Source organism: Vicugna pacos, chromosome 31 (genome assembly GCF_048564905.1).
Source record: "Vicugna pacos chromosome 31, VicPac4, whole genome shotgun sequence".
In the NCBI taxonomy this organism is placed as follows: domain Eukaryota; kingdom Metazoa; phylum Chordata; class Mammalia; order Artiodactyla; family Camelidae; genus Vicugna; species Vicugna pacos.
In genome coordinates this window covers 20,094,692-20,110,322 of record NC_133017.1, presented here as the reverse complement: position 1 = coordinate 20,110,322, position 15,631 = coordinate 20,094,692, and the positions used below count along the sequence as shown (strand labels likewise).

The following is a 15,631-nucleotide window of genomic DNA, read 5'->3' as shown; positions in this document are numbered from 1 at the left end:
GTTGGCGGCGCTTGTGTCTGGCGGCGCCGGGATGTGGTCCGAGCTGTGGTGAAGGCCCAGCCCGAGCAGCTGCCTTTTGTGTTGCAGGCTTTCCTCACATCTCGGACACGATCGGTCATCCTTACGAAGGACGAAGTGCTCGCAGGCTGAATGGGATTGGCTGTGTGTGTGTGGGGGGGGGGCGGGCAGGGCTCTTTGGTTGCTGAATCTCACTGGAGGATGTTCAAGTAAGAATCTGGGTAATTGCTGGTAATTAAACAGGAACATCTATGGATATTCTTGTCCCCTTCTACCCCACCATCCTTGGACCTGTCAGGTTCCGCCTAGAGAACCACAGGTTTTTAGATACCAGCCTAAGGGCTGTAAGCCTGATGGCTTCTTCTGAGAGTTAACGAGGGAAAGGTGGAGGTGTGGTACCCACGCTTCCTTACTCAGTCCTGTGTTTTATGCAGCGTCTCACTCCTGCCCATAACTGTGTCTAATATTCATGTTCCCAGAGCTTCTTTGTTTAGTCTGTTCGGAGTAATAAGTCTCCCAATCTCTGCCAGGGTAGGAGATGCTTGGCTGTATGGGCTGGGGAGGGGGTAGATCTGGGAATCTATCTGTTCTGTACACGGATTTCCAATCAGTGCCTCTCTTTCCCTCCCTCTTCCTCACTCTGGCCCTTCGAGGCTCCTGTGGCCACCAGCTGCTGTGGCTTTGGAGCAGCCTTCTCCCTCAAGCAGGGAGACGTGTGAGCACATCTCTTTGGGGCTGCCTGTACTGCCATGTCAGGGCTGAAAACGAGCAGGCATAGCAACCACGTGGCACAGGCCTATTTCAATTGGAAAAGATATTGTAGGAAGTTAGTAAGTACTCATCCTATGGCAGTGAGAAGGATTTATGACATGAGCACTCCCAGGGACCTTCTTTTGGCTCCACTTGACACACTTACTCAAGACAACAGGATGTGAGCAGATCCCTGGCCAATTAAGTACTACCCACCATTGCCTTCCTGCCTTGCGTTAAGGACCTGGATGATTCTCACATCCTCCATGAAGCCTTCCTGACTATTGCAGTTAACACTTCTGACTTTCTGGTTTAACTATCCAGGGTGCTAATCCCTCCCTGTGCTTCTCTGGGACATCTTCTCACCTTGGTGTCTAGTGTGATTTATTCATTGTTCAGGCGCTCACTACTTTTACCCCTGGTGGATGGTGGGGTCTTTGGGAGGGTGATAGAACTGAATTCCTCCCTTGTTTATAGTCCACTCTTTTTGTGCAGAGTGTTTTCTTATACACACACACACACACACACACTCACACTCACAAAACCCATTACCTGAACCAGCAGTTACTTGATTATGAATGAGTAATGATTGAGGAGAATCTTAATATTGCATACATACTGTTCTTTATAAAAAACCTTTGCCTGCTGTAGACCAATTACTTTCCATAATTGGGAAGGGGGCCTTGTTGTACCTTTTTGATAGCTGAAAACACGGAGGCTCAGAGAAGTGAGATAACATGCAGCACTGACATCCAGCTCTTCTTTCTGAGAGTCAAATACTCTTTTTTATTTTGGATACAAATATTCATAGAAGCTTTATCTGTAATTGTCCCCAACTGGAAACAACCAAAATGTCTAACCATCTGCAGATGAATGAACGGCAAATGGTGGTGAATCCATATAGTGGAATACTACCCTGCAATAAAAAGGAACAAACTATGGACATACAGCATGTGGATAAATCTCAAAATAATTATCCTGAATGCAGAAAGCTGTACAAAAAAAGAGAGCATACTGTAGGATTCCATTTATGGAAAATTCAAGGAAATGTGACAGTAGATCCTGTAGTTGTCTGGGAATGGGAGTGAGAGTCAGAAACTCTTTGCTGCACACTACAGCTGACTCTCAAAAAAGGAGGGCTGGCAGGCCCCCATCCCAACCAGCTTGCAGAGGGACAGCCTCACCCTGGCAGCCCATAAGTAGGTAAACAGAGCTGTGACGGGACGAGGCTGGCAGATCCCAGGGGTCTAGTCTCCCAGGCTCCTGAGACCCCACTTCCTCTCAGACAAATGTAGGACTGTTTTGTCATAAAAATACAAATGTAGTCATAAAACATGTCATTGTCGGGGGAAAAAATTCCCAGGCCTAGGAATGTGTGTATGTATATGTGAGACAAGCTAAGACAGGTGTCCCCCTCTCCCCCTCCTCTGGCCCCGTGGCCAGGTGTGAGCTCACACTAACCTATGACATGAAGGGAGCCCTGAAAGGCCAGTGGCATCTGATACCCTCCATATCAGGCTAAGAGCAGTTTCCCAAAAGCTTTGCATTCCCTGGGTCAAGAGCTCTGTCTTCCCCTCCTCCAAAAAACATGTGTATTTCAGCAGAAATTTAATCCCTGGGGTTCCAACTCCTTCACACTTACATCAGTTAAAATGGCATTTCTGAGGGGACATGTGATCCTACAGAAGCCTCTGGAGACTAAGCTTTGCTTGGTAGCCTTTCTCCTTTCTTGACCTGAAACAAAAAAAGAGGAAGTCACGTTTTCTTTTCAAAATGATCTTGACAAAGTCTTCCCTTCAAGTTGGCCTAGATGGAATCTTTTCCTTTCATGGATTCTTTGGCCACATTGTCCTCTTGCTTTGCCCGATGGAAGCAGCTGACAGGCCTCAGGCTGTGGCCTGTAGGCCTTGTCTCTGAGTTCCAACTGCCTGGCTCCTCCATAGAGCTGACCCGAGGGAGGCTGGGCCTCTGCACAAATCAGGCCAGCTGTAGTTTTGGAAGGACCCCAGAGGTCATCTTTCACTTCCTTGCCCCCCACTTCCAGAGGTGAAGAACTTAATGTCTAGAGGGGAGGTGTCTTCCTGAGATCACACAGATAATTCAGATAATTAATAGGGATTCCTGTTTTTTGAGAACTGAAACTGAGACCAAACAGGACCCTGTGGATTCCCCGCTAACCCCTGCCTCTTGTTTATAGAAAAGTTGAAGTCTCCCAGGCCTCCCTGAGTCATAAAAGAGCAGGCATATGCAGTTGATGATCAATAGAGTCACAGACTGACTGTCTGATGCACATTCCTGAGTCATTTTACCAGTGACCAGATCTCTTCCCTAGCCTCCCCTTCAGTAATCTCATGAACTGTTACCAAGGCTATTGCCCCAAGGATCATACCCCTTCCCCTCCCTTGAATAGCAACCAGTTACTCCTATCTAAGTCTTAGGAGGAAGCTGCAAAGAGAGCAAACAAGACCCGATTGGAACCAACTGGGCTCAAGATGGTAGAGGATTTGCCTTCCAGTAAATCTAGAGCCTCATTATACGCTCATTGTAATGCATTAGTATGTTAGATGACACACCTGCCACCCTGACAGTCGATGATTGCCATAACAACAGTCAGAAAAGCCCGTACAAGAATGGGAAAAAAGGTGATTGGCTCCAGCACACTGGGAACAAGGACAGGATGGCAGAAGCCTCCTATAAAAGTCCTCGTGGCCTGTCCTAGAGCTGGAGCTGTCTTGACTGGACATCTTGGCTGATGGTTCCCTGCTGAAATGCTTTCCTTCCTTTTCATCTTTTGAGCAATAGGGCAGTTTTTCACTTTGTTCCTCTGATGCTAATTCTTTCACAGCTGGTGGCAAGGACCCACACTTTGGTGGGCTTCGTAATTTAGGCATCTCACTATCCACTCACAAAACTGCCAGACATTATGCTAAATGTTCTACATTTATTATCTTATCTTGTTCAGTAATTCATCAGCAAGTCATTGTTATCCCCATTTTACTGATGGGAGAAATGAGGTAATTTGTCTAAGGACTCACAGCTTCCATGGCAGGATGGAGATTGGAACCATGTGCCCAGATTTGTTGCTCTTAACAAATGTGCTGTTTGGTTTCTGCAGGACTTGGGGGGCAGTGACAGTGTCCCAAGGCTCCCAACACCTGTCCTCTAATGTCTTTTATGATTTTGATGTTAAGAGTATTTTATGTAACCACTAGAAGTCAACATACAAGTCTAGTTCCTTGAATCTGTTTTCACCTGACTCTGGTAATACTAGGTGGTGTTGGTTTAGCTTTCCATATCGTGGTTTTCTTCCTGCCCTAGTCTACCCCCTCCATATTTCCTTCCTCTTTGTCTTCTATCACTTACTGGCATCCAGTTCTCTCTTCCTTTTAGAAAGTTTTCAAGAAAATATCTACTCTTGGTGATTGATAACTCGCTGTGAACGTCAGCCAATCGGGACTCCTAGTTGGGGTATTTGTCTTATCTCAGATGGTAGAATAGAGAGATTTTTAAGGAAGAAGGAAAAAAGGAAGGAAACTCCATTTACTCGTATGGACTTTGTGTCAGATATTATGCTAAATTCCGTTACATAAAGCTTTACTTAAAAAATGCTTTCCTTTCTTCCTCCCCCTTTTACAGATAAGGACACTGAAGCTTAGAAACGTTAAGTAACTTGCCCAAAGCCATCATGTGGTGACTTCTACTTGTGGGATTCTTTCCACTGTACCGTCAGCTAGAAGGGGAGGATTTTGAGGGTAATAAGGTCGAGAGGGAGGGGCTTCTCTGTGTCCTTGAATCAATTGTGAGAGGCTGACCTCTGCTGGAGCATATAGCACTTGAACACCAAAAGGGAGAAATAATTTTCTTAGCCTCAAGTGATCTTTTTTTACATTTTGGAGAGAAATCTATTTAACATAGGTATGCAAACGCCTCCTACCTATAAAATACTGGCCTAAATGCAAAGGTAAAGCAAATATAAATCAATTGGCCAGTGTAAATCACAGTAGGAACGTGATGCAAGCATCCTACCACCCTGGTAAAGCTGGCCTAAATAGCAAAAGACGATTTTCTGTTCTTGAGGGACTGGAAGACTCTGGTCTAGCCAAGGAGCAGCCCTCCCCTAATTATATCCACCTCATTTCGTATTCCACGTTTTATAATATGTACATCTGCATTCTGTGTCATTATTTTGTCCCCTTTTCCATTTATTTGGTCGTGCAACATTGATTCTTTAAACAGCCACATTCTCTGAGAGTCACATAAAATGGGTTTGAGAGACAGAGAACTGCCTCTTATGAATGTTTTATTTACTTATCTATCATTCTTATCAGTGGCCTTCTCCCCTGTCTCTGGTTACCTTTTTCACTTAGCTGGCCAACTGAGAATTAGATGAAGGATGGAAATAAATTGGCAGATTGCCTTTAGCTCCTAGACAAGGGTTCTTTCTTTCTGTGGTTTAGTTTCACAAAGGGTTTTGTGGGCACTGAAAGTTTTGGTACAAAGTAGCATGGTATAAAGGTTGCAGCTTAGAAGGGTAAAGGAAGAAGTCAGTGTCTTTGGCTTCATGCTGCCAGGTTTTGATGTGATGAAGTCACTTATACCTCTTGTCCCTTTTCTGCACTTGGGAAAATCATCTTGAGTTATAGTTATAGCTGATTATTAACTATTATTCCTTTCCATATTATTTGCAAAGAAGTGCTAACTTACCAGAGAATGTGCCTATTGGAGTTAGTTGTATAGCACACAGCGTGGATGGCATCACCTGGCAGCTCAGGATCATGTACAAAATCACTCTGCACATAAAAGAAGCATTTTTCTATTGATTTCTAATGTTTTTATTGTGCTTTTCTTATTATGAAAGTATTTCATACAGAAAATTTGAAATGTACAGATAAGCAACAAATAAGCACATAAAAAAACCACTTGAATCTTGTCACCCAAAGATACCCACTGATAACATTTTATATTATTCTTTACAATTTTAAAAATGCATCTTTTAACATAAGAAGTATTATGCTGTTCACAATATTTTTGGAATTCTTTTTACTCTCAGCAATATATCTAAGTATCTTTTCCCATCATATCAATCTTCTAGAATATCATATTTCATGGTTCCATAGTATTTTGTTATATAAGTATATCATAACTTATTTAACTACTTTTTAAGGGATATTAAATTTATATCAAACATTGTCATTTTAAACACTTCTGCTCTAGGTATTGCTAAGTCTTTGAGAACATTCATAATTTATTCCTTAGGGTCAATGTCTAAGTGTGCAAAAAATTCAACAGTTGATGTTTGTTGCCCAAATGACCCCAGGAAAGTTGTTTCAAAGTATACTTCTGCCCATTGAGTCATACTTGTGAAAAGAGGTGCCAAATTATTTTAAAACTTTGCCAGTTTGGTTGACTATAATAGTGTCACATATATATTTAAATTTCTTGGATTATTACTGAAATTGAATAGTTTTTGGATTTTTACAATATACTTACTGATTTTTAACCTGTAAAAGCTCTTTATTTTAATCTGTGTATATTTACATGAACAAATATGTAAAGCCATGGTTCTGAAGACAAACTAATAGGGGTCTAACCCAAGCTCTGCCATTGTTGGTCATGCTTAGAAACACCTATATTGAAGGCGATATTAATATTAACTCCTAATTTTTTCAGGCATTTTGGATTGCAGTTTTCTGCTTCTACATTAAAAAAACTGTGTTAGTGATTATGTTGGCTACTCGCCATCTTCCCTTCCAGACCCGTTTCCTGTCCTTTTCCAGCTGCTCTGCGCCACAGTGCACTGCAGGAGTGGGTTGCATTAGTGGTGTGTCTTGCCTTCTGGTTTTGGATTGGGTCCAGCTGATGGCTGGCAGTGAAAGGAAAGTGGGAGTCTGGAATATTAAATTGCAGAGAATAGCATGTGCTAGGCTGAAGAGTTTGGATTTAATTCTATACCTAGTGGGAGACACAGAAGTTTCTTAGGTAGAGGACGAAGATGATCAAAAATGAAAGTGGCAAATTAAGACAGTCAATTTGATCGCACTGGGCAGGCTTGAGGAAGGCTGAGGGCAGAAAGCATCGTAGGGACTGCTAGAATTGCAGCCATGAGCCGAAACTTGCATACATTGACCACTAGGGAGGAAAATTATAAAGAACTGATTTCAAAGACACTTCTAAAGAAAATAGACTGGTCTTAGGGGCGTAAGGAATTGAAGAGTAGCAGTGCTAGTATGTAATTTCCTGGCTATTGCCTTTCTAGAATGACATCCTGCGTGGATCTTTGCAGAGAGAACCTACCTGGTGGCTAAATAGAGCAGCCTCCTTTGTCATCATGTTACTAAAGCCAAACACTCTTTCTGCATTTTTCCTTTTGTTTGATTTCCAAGCCTTAGAATATTATAATTTATTGGAACCATATACTTAAAATAACAGTGACTATTTTTTTTCTTAGCACTTACATATTATCTCGTTTAATATTTTTCTTCCTAAATGTTACTGTATAATCAGCTGAAAATCCTAGTTGGGAGGCAGTCTGAAATAGTGAAGAGCATGGGCAGGAGGGCAGGCAGCTGGTGCCAAGCAAAGTGGGGCAGCTCTGTGTGCTTCTCCTCTTACAGACTCTCCAGCCTGCCCTGGCCTGCCTTTTGGTAACTTCTTTATCCTCTTAATACGTGGCTTGAAAATATGATTTCATCTGGGTTAAGTATATGAAAAGGTGGGAAGGAGAGAGAATTTAGTTGCTTTGAGATACAAGGTCGATCTGGCCTTCTTTACACCATTGGCGCTACTTTCTCTTCGGCATTTACCAAGATACTAATTTTGGTCTAATAGTTTAGCAATGGTAATTGCTGACTAGTCCAATTGGAAGTGACTTCAGATATTGTATAATCTAATCTCTTCATTTTGCCCACAAGGAAACCAAAAGTCAACCCCCCTTTCCATCTCCTTGTTCTCTTCACATTGGAAATCTTTTGGTTTCTGTGAATCGGCTCTATTTAAGTGTTATTTGAGTAACTTGGAGGTCCCTGGTGAAATGTGACCACCCTCATCATGAACCCCTGGACTCTCCTCCAACTGGTTGGTGATTTCTTTATGTTGACAGCACCTATTCAGATTTTATATTTGCTTTCGTGTCTGAGGGTGTTGATTTTGGGGAGGACTAGAGCATAATGGGGCTGTGTAAGGAGCACGTGATCTTTGCTCAACAGGATTCAATAGATGAAATGAAGAAGGAGGTACAATTGCGACGTGTGGGACAAAAAGGCAAGGTTGTATCTGAAAATGTCCTTCCAAATAGCGGAAATTCTGTAGGATTAACTCATTTTCAATAGAAAATGCTTTCAGGACTGAAATGCAATTTTCTTTTCCATGGTTTTAGATTTTCCTCTTTGTATATTTCTTCATTCTCCAAATTTTCTGTCATGAATGTCCTACTTTTGATATTCAGAGAAATTTATTTTATGAGTATGCATACATATCTGTATCGCAATTTCTAAAAGACACAAGATGCCTGAGGGAAGTGGCTCTGAAAACTTTGCGGAGAGTTTTCAAAAAGATTGAAAGGGAAGCTCTGAACAGCATTTCCTAAAGTGTTCTGTGGGACGCGGTATTGGAAAAAGTGTTTCCTAGCCAAATATATTTGGAATGATGTGCTCCAGCCCCTTCTTGGAGACTTCTAATACCCATTAAGGGCTCTGGAACTTTCTGCAGGAAAATGAAGCAAAAGAAAATGCAAAATTCTGTCTCAGTTCTTTTTAACTGAGAGTTTCAAAACATATTTGACTTAAGACTACTTTTTGTGTCTTAACATTCCAGCAAAACCAGTATTTTGTGAAGCATGCTTTGGGAGAGAGCCCTTAAGAGAGTTCCACAGAAACTCGTTTTGAAGCCTTTGGGTCTCAGGATAAGCCTTCTGGAGCCTGAGGGAACAAAATTGTGATGTCTTTTCTCTCTTCTGTTGGTGTCTAGGTGAATACCAGTTAAAGTGGGTAGTAGGGCTTTCCTTGAAGGGGAAAAGAATTCCTAGAACCATGCAGCTTGGAATAGGAGAGGAAGTATCTTTTTTTTTTTAAGTTAATAGTGTGCAATGTTGTATTAATTCTGATGTATAACATAGTGATTGAGAGATTCCTTTTCAAAAATTTTTTTCACTATAGGCTATTACAAGGTATTGAATACAGTTCCCTATGCTATACAGTAAGACCTTGTTGTTTATCTATTTTACATATAGTAGTTAGTATCTGAAAATCCTGAACTCCCGATTTATCCCTTCATGCCCCCACCACCATTTTCCTACTGGTAACCATAAGTTTGTTATCTATGTCTGTGAGTCTGTTTATGTTTTGTAAATAAGTTCATTTGTGTCACTGTTTTAGATTCCACATATAAATCATATATGATATTTTGACCTCACTTAGAATGACAATCTCTAGGTCCATCCATGTTGCTGCAAGTGGCATTATTTCACTCTTTTTCATGGCTGAGTTATGTTCTACTGTAATATATGTACCACAACTTCTTTTTCCAGTCATCTGTCGATGGACATTTAGGTTGCTTCCATGTCTTGACTATTGTGAATAGTACTGCTGTGAACATTGAGGTGCATATGTCTTTTTGAATTAGGATTTCCTCCAAATATATGCCCAGGAGTGGGATTACTAGATCATATGGTAAGTCTATTTTTAGTTTTTTAAGGAATCTCCTTACTGTTTTCCATAGTGGCTGCACCAAACTACATTCCCACCAGTAGTGTAGGAGGGTTTCCTTTTCTCCGCACGCTCTCCAGCATTTATCGTTTGTCAGCTTTTTAATGATGGCCATTCTGACTGGTGTGAGGTGATACCTAATTATAGTTTTGATTTGCATTTCTCTGATAATTACTGATATTAAATATTTTTTATGTGCCTATTGGTCATTTGTGTGTTTTCATTGGAGAAATGTTTGTTTAGGTCTTCTGCCCATTTTTTGATTGGGTTGTTTGTTTTTTTGTTACTGAGTTGTATGAGCTGTTTATATATTCTGGAAATTAAGCCCTTGTTAGCTGCATCATTTGCAAATACTTTCTCCCATTCCATAGGTTGTCTTTTCATTTTGCTTATAGTTTCCTTTGATAAGTTTAATTAGGTCCCATTTGTTTATTTTTGCTTTTATTTCTGTTGCCTGGGTAGACTGCCCTAGGAGAACACTGCTAACATTTATGTCAGAGAATATTTTACCTTTGTTTCCTTCCAGGAGGAGTATAGTGTCTTGTCTTATTTTTAAGTTGTTAAGCCATTTTGAAAAATGGTTTATTTTTGTGTGTGGTGTGAGGGAGTGTTCTAATTTCATTGATTTACATGTGGCTGTCTAGCTTTCCCAACACCACTTGCCAAAGAGGCTGTCTTTTCTCCATTGTATATTCTTGCCTCTGTTGAAGATTAATTGACCATTGATATGTCAGTCTATTTCTGGGCTCTCTATTTCTGTTCCATTGATCCATATGTCTGTTTTTGTGCCAATACCAAGCTGTTTTGATTACTGTAGCTCTGAGGCATTGTCTGAAGTCTGGGAGGGTTATTCCTCCAGCTTTGTTCTTTGGCAATTCTGGGTCTTTTGTGATAAGGGTCTTTCCATATAAATTTTAGGGAAGTGAAAATTTTAGTCCTGTGAAAAATGTTCTGGGTAATTTGATAGGGATCACATTAAATCTGTAGATTGCTTTGGGTAATATGGCCATTTTAACAATATTAATTCTTCTAATCCAAGAGCATGGGATATCTTTCCATTTCTTTAAATCATCTTTAATTTAGGAGGGGAAGTGTCTTAATGGAGGAGGGTCAGACTTAAGGCCTGTTAGCACGGGCTGCACTTGCATTAATGTAGATGGAAAGGTCTTTCCTTCTCCTTGTCTGTTGACTTCCTGAGTCACAGCCCAGAAAGCTGAACTACAGCCACCTCTCCAGCCAGGAGGGGGCACCTCTCTTCTCTGCTGGAAACCTGGGGGAGGTGGAATCTGCATGTACTGGGTCCATCCTATGTGTATAGCACTCTTCTTGGCACCCTGGGGTTGCCAAAGGAGACAGCTTTACTCCTCCCTTACAAAGCTGACAATCTGAGGAATAAATCAGGAGTATGGAAATAGCAAGTACAAACTACTATCCATAAAACAGATAAACAACAAGGTCCTGCTGTCCACAGGAAACTATATTCAATAACTTGTACTAACCTGTAATGAAAAAGAATATGAAAAATAATACATATATGTATAACTGAATCACTATGCTGAACACTAGAAAGTAATACAACATTGTAAATCAACTATACATCAATTGAAAAAAACAAAGCTAACAATCTTAAGTTGAGGAGATGAGGCATATATGTATAAGGTGTCAGAAAATACAAGATTATAATACTTTACTTTGTCACGGGATACAGATTTTAAGGTGTTGTTGGCATTTAGAGAAGAGGAGGACACCGTTGAGCTTGGGGTGATTAGCAAAGACTTTCCTAGGATGTGGGAAGTAGGGCTAGAGGAATGAATAGAGTTTGAGAAGATAGAGATGAAAGGGGAAAGCATCTTCAGGGGAAAGGCCTGGAGGAGCACATGATTTGTTCAGGGGCAGCATTACCAAGTCCCATTAGGAAGCCACAGGCCATTCTGAAAGATGCTACACTCAGCAGGATTTTACAGTGAGATTTCTTGGGGTGACTGGAGGCCCGAACACCTCCTCCACGTCTTCTTCCCTGGCCACCCTAGTCTCTTCTCTGGTGTGGAGATAACGGTCAAATAGCTTGTCCACTCTTCACAGTTCTGGGTTTGCGTTTATGTCCTGTCCTGTGATTGTATTTTGTTTCCTAGTCAAGCCTTTGAGCTCTTGGAAGGTGTGAGCACAATGGTTTTATTCTGTTTCCCTCTTCTGCCCTACCCATTAGCCTTCAGCATGTCACGCAACACTCAGGAAATGTCTGCGGTTGGATAAGTTGGCTTCTGAACAAAACCTGTTCTTAGATGTACATCTGTGACCTGTCCCATTATCACTGAGTGTTGGTGTCTCCATTGCATTGGGGATAGAAAAGGGAAAGGAGGACCTCCGTATACTCCAAGGTGGCACAACCTCAGGTAGTTAAGAGAGCTTCATGTAAAAACCTCTCCTTTGAGGCTTAAGAGGTGTTGCCTGCTCAACTCAGTGTAAGTATTATTTAATGAGCCCTACCCTCAGTCTAGTTTGGAGGGAGAGAGAGAAAGAGTATGTGTGTGTGTGCAGGGATAGGAGTGGAAGGGGAAGGAGAAAATGCAAAGGCTATGAGGAAGTAGTCCTCCCCTCAAGAGGCTTACACTCTGGTAAGAAGATCCAGGGTGAGCACGATCTAGAAAGGAGTTGCCAGCCAGCCTTTTAGGGTGTAGGGGTTGGGGGGCCTGTCCAGTTACTTGTAGATTGTAACATATTGTTGAAGAAAGATGAGTTGGGGTCTCTTCTGTTACTGTCTGCACAGCCTCTTTCCCATTGATGCTGCCTGGCCTGCCAGCTCCCAGGGCCTCATCCCCCCTCCCCTCTGCCCTGGGGCCATGACAGGCGGGTTCTGCAGCTGCTCAGCGATTCCTGCGCAGACCCTGTACCTCCAGGCACAGTCCACCAGATGGTGCAAAACAAATAAGGCACCCGTCATCCTCGTGGACTCTTCAGCTTATCAAATCCAAAGTTGGACAACTGAGGAGAGGACTTTGTTTCTGGGAATTTTCCACTTCTGAGTTCAGCTAGGAAGGTGTGAAAATGTACCCTTGAGATGTGACTAGAATGTTTGGAGTAGCTTTAGGAATTAAAAACGTGCGCATGTGTGTGTGTGTGCACATGCATGTGCGTGCGCGTGTGTGTGTGTTTGTGTAAAGGGGTCTATGTAGGCAGAAAGGAGGCACTTCCCTACATGTGGAGTTTGGGAGATCTTCGACTCTCACCCCAAATATTCTTCCGCCTCCTGGCTCAGGGCTAAACTTTTCATGCCACAGAATCATAAAGGTGTTCGGGTGTTAATACTCTGGGGAACAGTAATAATGACTCATATTTATTTAGGGCCTTGCATGTACTTTTGTACCTATGATCTCATTAGACCTTTATAACAGTCCTGTGAAGCAGGTGAAGTTGTTACAGTTGTTTTATGGATGAGGAAGACAAGGGTCAGAGATAGTAAGAGTCCCAAGGTTACACACTTGGTCAACGATAGAGCTGCTAGATCAAATGGACATCTTGCTCTTTTTCATTGCACTGGGCTGAATTTTCTCTTTAAATGATTAGAATCCAGTATTTAAAGAAGTAGATGGTGAGAGGGGGAAGGAAGAGAAGAGCGGAGGGAGGCGAGCTCTTGACAGAGGAGAGAAATGGTAGTGTAGGGGAAGACTGGGGACTCAGAGACAAGATGCGTTTCTCCAAGTTTTCTTACGGCAGGTGTGTGTGTGTGTGTGTGTGTGTGAGTGTGAGTGTGAGTGTGTGTGCATGAGAGAGAGAGAGAGAAGTGAGAGAGATGCTCACACATACACACCTGAACACTGTGTGAGCATCACCTTATAGAAGTACCTTTTTATTCAACTTGGTTGCCCTGAACTCCTGCTGTTGCAGTGAAATAGATAAGAGAATATAGTTCTAAGCAAGAGATAATAGAAAATAAACAGATGAATTGTCTTGCTATTAAAACAGGGTTACACCAATACCCAATACAGTAGTCCATGCCAGCCCAGGAGACACGGCACCCCTGCCCTTTTCTGTCCTCTCTGAGCTGCTCGTGCACTTCCCCTCCTGGTGTCCACGTAGGCAGCCTGTTGTGAGCCCGTCGTCACATGTGCTCTGCATCTCTCATCATCGCCTCCTCTCTGACAGAGCCTATGAGACTGTCACGGCCCTCAGAGCCTATCAGGTGACCACTGATCCTTCAGAACCATCTGGGCTAAACACGTCAGTGAATGCTGATGATTTAATGGGCTGCTCCTTCTGAGTAACATAGAAGCTAGTATTTTATTTCATTCGAAGCATTATATGCAGTTTAAAACAAACCAATTTGGAGGTTTTAGGCACTGATGTTGGTTAGTTCTTCAAGGTTCCCCAAGACTTCTCAGAATCCTGCTCACCACACCAGCTGTCCATGCAGTCAGCCCATGGACTCAGCTTTGTAGCCTGCCCTTAAAAGTGTTTCTTGCTAAGGGGTCATACTTAACCAGGCAAAGTCATTCCTGTCTTCTCTTTTCTTTCCCACTTCAGTGCCCGTGATCGAGTTAAGATTCCCAGGACATCCAGCCAGATTGTTGCAACAGTCTCCTTATTGTCCATTTCACCTCCAGCTTCCTTTTACTTTCATCTAAGAGATGGCTTCTGGAAGATGTTTTTTAAAATTCAGATGGATCATTTTACTTTGCTTCTTGAAAATCATCAAAACCTTCCCTATTTCTTTTTTTTAAACAATAGCTTTATTGAGATATAATTCACATACTATAAAATTCACCCATTTAAACTGCACAATTCAATAGTTTTCAGTATACTCACAGAGCTGTGCAATCACCACCACTGTTCTGGGCTGAATTGTGTGCCCCTGAAACTCATACATTGAAGTCCTAACCCCTGGATTAGGAGATAGGGCCTGGATTTGGAGATAGGATCTTTAAAAGCTAAGTAAGAGATAACAAGTTCATACGCATGAGCCCTAATCCAGTATGACCCGTGTCCTTATAAAAGAAGGAAATTGGAACACAGACAACCCACAGACTGAGGGGTTAACACACAAGGACGCAGAAGCTGAAGAGAGAGGCTTTAGAAGAAACCAAACTTGCTGACACCTTGATCTTGGACTTCCAGCCTCCAGATTGTGAGAAAATAAATTTCTGTTGTTTAAGCCAGCCAGTCTGTGTATTTTGGTTTTGTTCATTTTCTCTATAGTTTTTATATTCTCTACTTCGTTTATTTCCACTCTTTTGTTGTTTCTTTCTTTCTTCTTGCTTTGAGCGTAGTTTGCTCTTATTTTCTCATTTCTTATATCAAAGGTTAGGCTATTGAATTGATATCTTTTTTTTAACATTGTTTTATTGAGTTATGGTCATTTTACAGTGTTGTGTCAAATTCCAGTGTAGAGCACAATTTTTCAGTTATACATGAACATACATATATGCATTGTCACCTTTTTTTTTTTTCGCTGTGAGCTACCACAAGATCTTATATATATTTCCCTGTGCTATACAGTATAATCTTGTCTATCTATTCTACATTTTTAAAATCCCAGTCTGTTGCTTCCCCTCCTGCCTGCCCCCTTGGCAACCACAAGTTTGTATTCTATGTTTATGAGTCTGTTTCTGTTTTGTATTTATTTATTTGTTAATTTTTTTAGATTCCACATATGAGCGATCTCATATGGTATTTTTCTTTCTCTTTCTGGCCTACTCCACCAGAATGACATTCTCCAGGAACATCCACGTTGCTGCAAATGGCATCATGTTGTCAGTTTTTGTGGCTGAATAGTATTCCATTGTATACATATACCACACCTTCTTTATCCAGTCATCTGTTTATGGACATTTAGACTGTTTCCATGTCTTGGCTATTGAAAATAGTGCTGCTATGAACATTGGGGTGCAGGTGTCATTTTGAAGTAGGGTTCCTTCTGGATACATGCCCAGGAGAGGGATTCCTGGGTCATATGGTAAGTCTATTCCTAGTCTTTTGAGGAATCTCCATACTGTTTTCCACAGTGGTTGCACCGAACTGCATTCCCACCAGCAATGTAGGAGGGTTCCCCTTTCTCCACAGTCTCTCCAGCATTTGTCATTTGTGGATTTTTGAATGATGGCCATTCTGACTGGTGTGAGGTGATACCTCATTGTAGTTTTGATTTGCATTTCTCTGATAATTAG

At 41.7% G+C, this 15,631-nt stretch overlaps 1 protein-coding gene and 1 long non-coding RNA gene across 18 annotated transcripts in view; one reads left to right on the top strand and one right to left on the bottom strand.

Annotated features, from left to right (window-relative positions):
• ADAM28 (ADAM metallopeptidase domain 28) overlaps positions 1–15,631 on the top strand; it is a 308,912-nt gene that overhangs the window by 408 nt on the left and 292,873 nt on the right. The window lies entirely within an intron of this gene.
• LOC140690682 (uncharacterized) lies at positions 1,526–2,483 on the bottom strand. Its single transcript, XR_012065941.1, has 2 exons — positions 2,411–2,483; positions 1,526–1,684 (listed from the first exon to the last, which is right to left on the bottom strand). It is a non-coding gene; the product is annotated as an uncharacterized lncRNA (long non-coding RNA).